This window comes from Lissotriton vulgaris, chromosome 12, assembly GCF_964263255.1.
Source record: "Lissotriton vulgaris chromosome 12, aLisVul1.2, whole genome shotgun sequence".
Lineage (NCBI taxonomy): Eukaryota > Metazoa > Chordata > Amphibia > Caudata > Salamandridae > Lissotriton > Lissotriton vulgaris.
The window spans coordinates 245777502-245789612 of NC_141700.1; the positions used below are offsets into that span (position 1 = coordinate 245777502).

Consider the following 12111-nt stretch of genomic DNA (forward strand, 5'->3'; position numbering starts at 1 on the left):
TCCATCAGGCAGCCAGCTTCAGGAGAGCAATCTGCGGGGTGCCGCAATTTTGTATAGGGTAAAGGCTCAGGCAGCCAGCTTCAGGAGAGCAATCTGCTGATGCATGCAATGTGTAGATCTGGTGCTCGAGGCAGCGCAGTCCGCCAGCCCCAGGCACCTTTGCGTGCTTTGGTTCGTTCTCCGCAGTTTCCCACAGCTGCGGCCTTCAGTCTCGCTTTCCGCCTCGGGCTCGATTTTAGCAGCGAGATAATGGTGCTCGCCTGCGGCTGGTTCAGTGTCTCCCAATCGGGTCCCACCTTCCTCCGGATCTCGCCCAGCGGGACACTTTTCGCTACGTTGTTTTTCGTTCGAGGGGCCACAAAAGCTTACCCCACCGTGTAGAGTGAACAGCACGCCAGTTACAGCTTGTATTGCAGGATAAATTAAGAGGATTAATCCCCCGGTCGGCGGAGCTCGCTCACATGGCGGCCATCTCGCAGCTCGGCTAGCCACGCACCCCCAATGAATCACCGAACTTAGTGGAGAATGAATCAAAATAGAGTGGGACATCACAAGAAAAACACACTCACACTCACGCAACGTCACACACCCGAAGCCTCACACCCCCTCACTCACACTCACCCTCACACCCCCTAACCCGCACACCGCCTAACGCTCACACCCCCTAACGCTCACACCCCCTAACAATCACCCCCTAACCCTCACCCACTCACTCTCACCCCACACCCTCACCCCCTCACCCCCCCACCCTCACCCTCCACCCTCACTCACCCTAAACCCCTCACCCTCACACCCTCAACCCTTCACCTTCAACCTCTCACTCACCCCAGCCTCACCCTCACTCACCCTCAACCCCTCACACTCACTCACCCTCAACTCCTCACCCTCACTCACCCTCAACTCCTCACCCTCACTCACCCTCACTCACTCACCCTCACCCTCACTCACCCTCCCTCAACCCCTCACCCTCACTCACCCTCAACCCCTCACCCTCACCCTCAAACCTTCACCCTCAACCCCTCACTCACCCTCACTCAGCCTCAACTACTCTCACTCACCCTCAACCCCTCACCCTAACTCACCCTCACTCACCCTCACCCTCAACCCCTCACCCTCACTCACCCTCACTCTCACTCACCCTCAACCCCTCACCCTCACTCACCCTCACTCAGCCTCAACCCCTCACCCTCACTCACCCTCACCCACCCTCACCCTCAACCCCTCACCCTCACACAGTGCAATAGGTCTCGGAGCATTTGAGTTAGAGCTTTTAGAATTGTTTATGGCTTTTTTTATTTGTAATTCTTTAGCATTGGCTACAGGAAACAAAAATGCTAAAGATTTACAAAAAAAACCCATAAACAATTCTAAAAGCACTAACTCTAATGCTGCGAGACCTATTGCATTTCCAATGCTTGTTTATAGAATGTTTTCTTTCGATAACAAATCAAATAGAAATTCGTACAAGAAACAGTCCTTTACATCAGCAAGAAAATGTCTTATTGTGGAAGACTGAGGACTTGATGGAGTGTGGAAAAAATTAAAGGAATGCATGTGCATGCATAATGTAACAAAAAACACCTGAGAAACAAACTGATTCAATAACATTAGAAATGACTTTCCCTTGCACATGCACCCTACTGGGCCTATTGAATTTGAATTTTGCAATAGTATTGAATTATGGGGCTGGATGTCACTTTACCTTTTTATTCTCTCATCCCAATGAATTGTATGTTGTTATCTTGTATACTTCTATGGTCGTAAAAGACTGAATAAAGTTATTCTGACTGACTGAGGAAAGGGGAAACTGCAGACAAACGTGCATCTTAATAGAAGTATTTTTTTTATAGCAGAGGAGAGTGATGTTTATATATATATATATATATATATATATATATATATATATATATATATATATATACACACAAAAATAGCAAACAAATAAATCAACCTCTATGTTGTAGGGCAAGATGTGAGTGAGATGACAAATAGAATGTTTATTGCAGAGCTCTGTGTATAATCGGCGGGTCAAGGTTCCACGGCTTATGAGATAGTTTTTACATTTTTTTATTTGATTTTAAGGAAATGACGTGATACAACAATACAACACAAATAGATACCACACATTGTTTACATGCAGGATGAAGTGCTGCAAGTGCACAGCCTTTGAGTAATTGCGCTTTTTGTGGGCCTGGTGGTCATTGATGACCCCCTCCAGTAATATTTCAAAGGTCTCCCTCCTCTTCACTGGCAGGGAGGGAAACTGTCCTTGGCCCCACGCATTTCCCTGGACCTCCCCACCCACCAGAGATTTAGCATCTGGAGCTATTGATCGCCTCCTGCTCCATCCGGCTTTGTCTCATCACTGTGCCGTCAAGCGGAGAGTGTTGCCAGGTAAAGGATGAGATGGGGCAATATATCACAGGGCCAAGTTGTCTATGTTGCCCCCCCCCCCCCAAAGTAATATTGGTAATATTGCAAGGATCTCCCTCTTCTTTACTGGCATGGAGGGAAGCTCAGTCCTTGGCCCCATGCATTTCTCTGGAGCCCCGCCACAGGATTTAGCGTTCAGAGCCATTGCTCTCCCTCCCCCGCTACATCTGGCTGTATCATCACCGTGCCTTCATGCGGGGTACGGTACCAGGTAATGGATAAGAGGGGACAATATAACACAGGGCCTGCAAGCCTGCGGCAAAAACAGCCAATGCCTTGTCAGCTGGTCCTGGCAGTGCACCGCGCCAGCAAGCCAGCCAGCTATCGAGGGTAAAGCGGGTCTTACCCCAGTGTCACGCTAGTAAGTGTTTCTTAAAAAGTCGCATCATAACAACAAGCCTACGCACCCTGGGTGGTATATCGACTACGTAACGCCCCTTCTTAACAACATCTTGGACGCTGGACATTTCCTTGCTATCTGGAAAAAATCCCTGGTCAGGCCTATTTTAAAGAAACCGACTCACGATCCTATGGAGGTTAGCAATTACTGGCTCATCTCCGATCTACCGTTTCCATCTAAAATTCTTTAAAAAGCTCTTAACGAAGAATTGCTCTTCTTCCTAGAGTCTAATGACAAACTAGACATGTGGCAACACGGATTCTGGCCCTTACATAGCACAGAGTCTGCCCCAGTCACTGCCACTGAGGAGATACGTGTCCAACTGGACGGGGAGGGAAAGCTATATTGATTCTGCCTGACCTCTCAGCCGCGTTCAACACGGTTAATCACAAAATACTTATTCATTGCCTGTCCTAATAGGGATTTCATTTGACGGTGTACAGTGTGCCACTGAGTTTCATCTATTTACATTGCATGTAAGGTTTTGATTTACTCACTCCAACCAACAGTTACGCGATCCCCAGTGACAATCAAGTGTTATGACACGTCGAAACTTGAACCATTTGCACATTGATTTAGCTGTTCAACTACGACTTGCAACATTTTCGTCCGACTTTTAAATGCGGCCTGATTAGTTTTGAACTTGTGAACAAATTTCTTTCGAAGAATAAACACTCCACGTTTTTTGGTAACATAAAGCAGCGACTTAGCCTCTTTCGAACATCAAAACGTCTCCTCGCTCAACTTCCTTTGAAAAAACTAAATTTCCCATCAACAACTACAATTCCCATGAATACCCGTATGAGAAGACGCTAATATCAACTTCCTTCAAAAGACGCTGAACCGGACATGTTCGATTGACGGTGCTAACACTGAGGGCGACACCTTGTCAAAGAGGATTCAAGGAACACTTGAGGTAAATAGGCGATTCATTTTGCCTTGTTCGAGACATAATAAGCGCCTCAAGCCATTTCGTTCAAGCGACGCGTATATTTAATTAAACCACGATGTAGTATTACCGGCAATGTTACCCCCTGCCATGACGCGAGGTCCGTTTGTTCACTAAGCAATCACGATGGTTTATTACCGGCAATGTCACCCCCTGCCAGGACGCGACGTGGGCAATCCGAACTATTGCTTTTATTGATTCTTAGCAAATGACGGACATTAGCTAAATGTTACCCCCGGCCAAGATATATTTCTTGTTAATTATTTCCACGATTCACTGCCTGCTTTCACTAAGCAATCACGTTTTTCTTACAGAATAACAAAGAATCTCTTCTTGAAATCTTGAGAAATTCACCACCTGGTTTTTCAACCATTTTGAACGTTGGGAACATCAAAAATTGTAAGTGGCCCCCTGATTGTACTTAAAGTGACTCGAGCCCCCCTTTTGTTTTAAAAACTATCACATTGGTTATTTACCACATTGTTAGACATGTCCAATCTTTCTGTTTCAGACACCAAGACTTGGACACTAACACAAGATTACTCAGGTATGACTGAAGAACATGCTGACCCGTATGTGAGTTGAAGGTCGCTCATGTGTGCATCTGACAGAGTGTTTGTTTATTTTTGGTTTTCAGATTTTGTCTGTTGGTCCTGAAGAGAATCTCTGAATTTTGCAGAGATTCGAAACGCGTCGACCCCCCTCCCTCCCAATGTTTCAGATTTATTCTGTTTCCTTGCTAACAATCGTTTTCTAAAAATATTTGAAGTATAAAAATGTTTGGTGGTCGTTCACTCAAACGAAATTTACAACCTTGTTTCCCTGCATTTAGTTGTATAGACCCCCCTGTTGTGAGCAGGACTTGTGTATAGGGCCCCCATACTAAATAACCTGTTTTTGATTGAGGTACATTTCCCTCCTGCCTTTTCCCAATTACGTGTTTGTCTATTGTCAAATTGTTGTCTATGAGTGTTACTGTTATACGTTATACTTCTTGAATTGCAACTTGGGTACTTGTACCCCCCTGTTTTCCATGTCAAAATACACCCTTGTAACCCTTCTTGAACACTCTGATAACTGTATCAGAGTAGTGTATTGTTGTTATATTAGATACAAGTTGCAGCTATTGACTGATTGTTTTCACGTTTACCCCCCAAAATCTTTTTGACAAAAATCTTTGTTTGCTTCTAAAATTTCCTTATAAGAATTCAAAAATACAAAAATAACAAATCTAACAAATGAAATAAATTACCTTTCTAAAGGAATCTTGACTGAAATAGTGGTCTTTGGGTTGAACGACATAGCGTTCAATTTCCGTTCAAACATTTGAATTCTCGCACAGTATTGGCAATTCTCCTTGTTTATTCTAATAGGGATTACAGACAAAGCCTCCAATATTCTCAGATCCTATCTAACTGACAGAGAACAAACTATAGTGATGGGAGAACACAAATCTCATCCCCACACCTGCTGTGTGGCGTGCCCCAGGGATCTTCACTACCTCCAACATGGTTTAGTGTCTATGCCACCCCACTGGTCAAACTCTTAGGCTTTCTCCACTTCACAGCCATTTGTTATGCTGACGACTCGCAAATAGTGGTGTCTCTATCTTCAGGAGGTTGTGGCAACTAAATTTAACAGTTGTATGGTTCACATTATTAGGTGGGTGTGAGATAACTGCTTAAAGCTCAATACTGACAAAACTGAAGTGGTTTTGTTTGGTAGGATATCTCCTTTTGGAACTCCTCATGGTGGCCGGAAGCAGCTGGGCCCTGCCCACTGCCAGTAAAAAACCTTGGCGTTATGATAGATGACCACCTATCCCTATCTGACCAGGTCAACATCATCACCTCATCGTGCTTCTTTATGCTGAAGATTCTATGAAAAAGTTTACCTTTCATTCCTATGGATCTTAGGAAAACAGTTATCATTGCTCTGGTGCTATCGAAATCGATTATTGTAACACTCTCTACTTAGGGGCAAGCAAGAGAACCATACGCAAGCTGCAAACACTACAAATACAGCTGCACAACTGCTGCTTAAGATTCCTAAATTCAGCCCTAAAACCCAAACTATTCAAGACCTGCACTGGCCCCCAGTCCAGGCAAGGATACAATTCAAATCAATGTGCATTGTGCATAAGACGTTGAACAAGGCTGGGCACGTCTATCTTAGTAAGCATATTAGACGCCACATCAAAACCTCAGGTCATCATCAGGCTCTCTACTCGTGGTTTCCAGGGTAAGTACTGTATAATGGGGTGGCAGAAGCTTTTTTTATTTGGCCCCCAAACTATGGAACACCCGGCCCATCAACCTTTGAAATCAAACCAACAGACAATCATTCAGGAAATCGTTAAAAACATGGCTTTTTGCGCCGAAACCATAATCGTTTATTATACCCCTCTTGTATAGATCAATGACAGTTAGCGCTAAGTCGCCTCAGCATACAGACGCTTTATAAAACCTTTCATTTCATTTCAAAACCACATAAGGGGTGACAGGTAGTGTGTCAGTTATGTCTTCAATTACCATACAGACACTATCCCTGTAGTCCTTGATTAAGGGGGTGGGGGGAGATGGCGGCACAGCCATGCCACATCTAGAAAGCCGGCATCGGCCATGCCACACCTTGTTCATTGACTGTCTGTAAGGTGCTTCTTTCTTTGTATGCAATTAAAGGGATGAGCGATATAGCCTGTGCAAGTATTTAACATGGTTAAAGCGTAGCTTGTAATTCGGGGATAACGCACCGGTTTGGGAGCAGCAATATTGCCACTGCTGACTAATTTAGTCAGTGGCAGCCTGGATTCTGCGACATTTTCGCGCAGGATATATTCAATACTAAGAACACGTGTCCCCTATTAACTGACCCACAGGGTCGAAGCACAAATCAATTGCCCACTGTGACACCATTCGTTAGCAAGTACAGCCTAGTGAGTACATTTTATCCATCACAATTTGTGTATCTCTGGAAGTCCTACACATCCAGGTTCCTTCACCCAATCAAGACCTCATGACTACCCTTTAACCAGGTGTCCCTGTTAGCTCAATGTCCTAAAGAAAACTCGACATTGCTCAAGAGTTTGAAATGCCGTTGACACCAAAGCACACTAAGTATTGCTGGCTTACAAGTTTTTGCCATTTTTATTGATCCACATATGTGCACATTTATAAACATATTTATTGAAAGTTATTGCCTGAACATAACATTTTCACCTGTTTCCTTCTATCTGTTCTGGCACCTTGGGACAGAGCGCACATTCGTTGATGTATCTGCTTATTGAACCTTGTATGTGACATTTGTACAATTTGTATGTGGTCAACAAATTAATACACTACATGTGTAGTTAATTCAATTTTCTGGTTTAATTTAAAGCACCAAAAAGGCTAGAGTGTATTAGGGGTTTTACTATCTTAATTGAATATATTTGATTGCTCATCTAGAAGGTTTCAATGAATGAATTCCAGGTGAACCATTGTTTGGAGTATATATATTGTTTTTGATGGGCAGCAGGAAGGCCTTGACAGCCAACCAGAAGGCCCACTAACTCAAGGACATTGATGTGGTGCCCCTGCTCCATTGTAAACAAGAGGCCTCTGACCTTCAATTCACCCAGTTACCCATTCCAGTATTAAGTCATGCAAGAGGAACGGCCTGCCGCAAATCATGTTGACACCCATCGGCAACCCCTAAAGATCCCAGGCCACCTCTTAGAAAAATAGACAGTTTCCGAGAGATATCCCCAATGCATTACTCACTGGAGGAGCAGGTTCCACTGTGGAGCCTGCACAAGCCACCAGAACGATGTACAAAGCCAGAAAACCAAAAAGACACAAAAATCCCGAACCCCCATCCCCCCAACCCCCCCGCGCTTTTTGAATCTTCCTCTGACCAGGATTACGAGACTGACTCTGCATCGGAGGTAGAGGAGGAAGTGCAAGATTTTGGCAGTGAATCTTCTATCTAAGAGGAATCACCTGATGATAAAGCTACTCTCAGTGTGATGAAGTGCCTGTTGTAGGAGAACACTAATGTGCCGATAGTGCAGCAAGAGGCATCTGGATTGCAGCCTGGGGCTGAAAGGCTTCCCATTGGAAGTGCTGGACTCTGGGTTGACCAAAACATGGTGCAGCTGGTGTTACCTGCCTTTAGAGGTGTTGCAGGGTGTTGAAACTTTTTGCCTATACATTTTTTTCAGTTGTTTATGGATGATGTATTTTTGGATGAGATTGTTGAGCAGACAAATTTGTAACCTGAACAGTATTTGAGGGACATCAGTGCTAGACTTAATCCCTGCTCTAGAGCTACCCGGTGGACTCCCACAAATCTGGATGAGATGAAGTTTTGGGGTTTTTACTTTTTGGATGGGCTTGATAAGGAAGCTGTCCCTGTCTTCGGATTGGTCTACCAGTCCCTAATGGCAATGGCCCTGTTTCCTGCAATTACGAGACGTGATCAGTATTTGCTTTTGCTTCAGATGCTGCATTTTGTTGATAATTCTTTAGCGTTGCCACAAGAGCATCCAGATTGTGACCATCGTTTTAAAATTCGGCCTGTCCTTGATCACTTTGTAGATTGTCAGAGATCTGTGCTCCAGGGAAAGAAATAGCTGTTGATGAGTCATTGGTGCTGTTCAAGGACGTTTGGTTTTTAGGCAGAAAATTCCTAGCAAGAGGGCACGTTATGGTATTAAGATGTATATGTTGTCTGAGAGTTGTTCAGGATATGTCTATATTTCTGGGTGTCCACTGGTAGGGATTCACTATTGAGCCCCCTGGTTGTCCGTCCTCTTTCGAAGTTAGTTAAAAAATATTGTGTAGGAACTTGGTAGGAGACCTTTTAACAAAGGTCACCATTTGTACCTAGATAATCTCTACACTGGTGTGCAATTGTTTAAGGAATTGTCAAGGTTGATACTTGCTTGTGGCACAATCCGCTCTACCCGTAAAGATCATGCAAAGGTGCTTGATTGTAAAAAAGAAACAAAAAAACTTGAGGGGACAGTGCAGTGTCTTGTGTAGTGATAAACTGCTAGTCGTGAAATTTGATGACAGGCAGGATGTCTACATGCAGACTACCATCCATGGTGAAAGTTGTTCACCTGTGACTGTTTGGGCTCAGGTTGCTGAAGAGCGCAAACCTGGGTACCTTTTAGACTACAATAAGCACATGGATGGTGTAGATAGAGAATAACAGAAATTGTAGTATAGTCAGAGGATGTGAGTGGGTGCTATGGCCTTTATGTACATCTGAGGTGCCAACATGTTTCTGCCCTTGGACAGCCTAAATAGGGTTTGTTCATTTGTCAGGGCTTTGCTCATGAATAGCTATAATTAAAGTGAAGGTGTGAAAATGCATATTGAGACTACCTACTGCTCTTCTAGAAATGACCATGTAATACCGGATATGGACAAAAACGTAGAACACAGCAGCGGCATTAGGGAAGACAGGTAGATTACATGTGATTTACATATTAAAGTACACGTCAGTCCTGCAGTATATTCTTAGGTATTTGAAAACATGAAAATATATAAAAATATGTTGCACACATGACATCACGCATTCACATTCAGCATGTGTACAAAGGTGCTAAGGACAATCGGGAGTACAACACACGTACACATTTCCTGTGCAGGTTTTAACTTTACCTAGTGCCATTGGGGAACTCTGCTTCATGGCCTGTTCTGGGTGGGCATCTCCCATTGGCACACACTATGGGACATGTAAGTTAGATAGTTAATAGATATACATAACTAGGCTCCAATGTGAAGTAGGAAATTAATAGCCTTTTTCCTACGTACTAAGGGGGAATTAACCCTGCTCATCAAAAATGTCCAGTCCATGGAACTGGGTCGTATGCTGCCATTTACTTACATCGTCAAGGAGAGGCGCCTGAAGTAATCCCAACCTTCCCACTAGAACAGTCGGATGGTAGAATGGTTTGTTGCAAGTGACGGAATATTTATTGGATTTGAGAGACCGCCGTACTGAGGGGTGTGTCCGAGCACACCTGTAAGTGTGTTAGCTTGTATTAGAATCGGTACACTTGTAAGAGATTGCGCAATGTCGATGCACACTGTTCCACTATTGGTCAGCTAAGGTTGTTGCTGCGAAAAATAAGCCCCAGTCATTTACTGGGAAGGTGATTACGAGCTCCAACAGGCAAAAGTAGCTACCAGCTGTTCCAGAGTAAAGGGGCAATAGGGAAGAAATCCGATAACAGAGGCGTCCAGTCCGAGCATCTCTCAATGCAAGGACTCATGGGAGGAGTAATTGAGGAAACATGTCACTTTACGTGGCATAGAATGAAAAATTTCCTAGTAAACATGAAGGAATGTTTCAATTCTATTAAGGACACAGAGGCGAGGATTACCGCCCAGAGTTTCCTGATGATATCCGTCATCTTCCCACCCATGTTAAAGGGGAGAAAGGTTTAAGGGTGTTCCAGTTCATCGTAATGCATAATATTTCCTCACGTTTTCATTTCTTCAGGGTCCTGTATTCAGCCTTGTTATCTTTGCTGATGTATCTTTGTGTAAGACAATATTAATGGAGTTGCGTTGCTTACCCAGTTGATCTTTCCTAAGTAAACCCAGGGTATGCAAGTTCAGGTTCATCTCAGTTTTTTTCTGGCTTCTTGTAGGCTCAGAAACCTCTAAGTCGTACTGAGGGAGTTCGATGATGGAAAAACGTCGCAGTCAAGAAAGAGAATACTTCCCAGAAGCCTCGTGCCTTTGTGGTGGTTCGGACTTCTCATTGGTTCACTTTGGTGGACATTTCCCTGGGTTCTCCGGGAAATATATTTTTTTCTGTTTGCTAAATTTGAACACTGCTGGTAAGGAAAATAAAGAAAGTAGAGCATAGGACTTGCTGCTGTGTCCAGGGAGGAGGTTTCGGATCCTCTGGGGCGCCTTGGGTCACTTGAAGACCGGGCTCCCGTGCGGACTGTCTTGATTGCTCGTATGGATGTATCCTTGGGACACGTGTCCGGCTGGCGGCTGGGGGTGGAGCGCTGTTTTCCTCCTTGGACTGGCCTGGTTGTGTCGCGGCGGTGGCCAGACTATTTGACTCTCCTCTCCTGGATGATGTTATTATTTGCCAGCTTTGGGAGGTTCATGGGACCGGCGTTGTTGTTGCCTGATCTTTGCTTTCTATATTTGGATAGATTTGGATTACTATACTCTTTTATGGCTTTGCCCCGTCCGGGCTCATCCATACTGTTTGGACCCTCAGGACTGTGCTTTACATTGATTAACGAGAGGACTTCGGGCGGAACTACTGCCAGACAGGGTCAGGGATGAGGTGGCTTACAATCCATCTGCTTTATTGCTGACAGACGGTGCAGTGGGTATCTTCGATCGATATTTCATTGTTCTTGTGCTCTGGATTTGTTATTCTTCCTTATGGTATTGTTTCCTTTTTGGGATTTCCGAAGTGTAGGGGTGAAGGGCGGGGCCGGGCGGCGCATGAGGGCCCTCCTCCGCTTATTTTCTCTTCTTTTCTTCCTTTTCCCTATCTTTCTATATTTCGGGTTCTATTAGGGCGACAGGCACGCGGCTGGGGGGTAGGCCATGGCCTTCTGCGGGTGTGCAGGGTGGGGGGTTGCGGGATGGGTGTTAGATTAGAATTTGTTTCTATGGCCCTTTAGTCTTTCTTCTTTTCTAGTGTCGCCGTCGCCCATGTTCCTTGCGGTGTGTTTGGAGTTGAGGGGAGGGGATTAGACTTGTTACACGATGGGGTTGTGCTTCCACTTCTCCTGTTATGTATATTTTACCCCCTGATGCCCCCCGTATTGCGACTGTTCCTGATATCCTGATTCGCACACTATCGCGGGACTGGCTGCGACTGTGCAGCACTTCTCCTTAGTTCTTTATTTGAAAATGAACCTTTTAAATCCTGATTCAAGCTGTTGTGTCCGCTCACAAACTATATACTGTCATTTTATTATTCTGGGTTCCGAACTGTCACAACTATGCATATTGCTTGTAATGTTTTGGTTTTATCTAGCGGCTGGCCGTGATGGTTGTAGGCCCATACCTGTAATCACATGTGCTACAAATAAAGGTTCACAAAAAAAAAGAAAGTAGAGCATAATCCTCGCCTACGAGTCCTTAATAGAATTGAAGCTTTCTTTCATGTCTACTAGGACATTTTTCATTGGTAATGAGGTCTGCTTACTGCAAATCTGAGCTACCAGCTATGTGCCAGGTGAATTGGAATGTGTAAATAGAAGTCTTTGAGGTTGAAAGTGGCCATGAAGAAGCCTTGTTGTAATATCAGGATATGTCCTACTTTGGGATGAGGAAGTATAGCGAGTGCACTTTCG

General features: G+C 44.4%; 1 protein-coding gene and 1 long non-coding RNA gene across 2 annotated transcripts in view; one reads left to right on the plus strand and one right to left on the minus strand.

The window, feature by feature from the left end:
- Positions 1 to 12111, minus strand: part of SLC7A6 (solute carrier family 7 member 6) — a 374495-nt gene that overhangs the window by 9855 nt on the left and 352529 nt on the right. The gene's annotated exons all lie outside the window — the stretch shown is intronic.
- LOC147673869 (uncharacterized) lies at positions 3678 to 4953 on the plus strand. The gene is made up of 4 exons (XR_015302520.1): positions 3678 to 3749; positions 4097 to 4181; positions 4294 to 4329; positions 4420 to 4953. It is a non-coding gene; the product is annotated as an uncharacterized LOC147673869 (long non-coding RNA).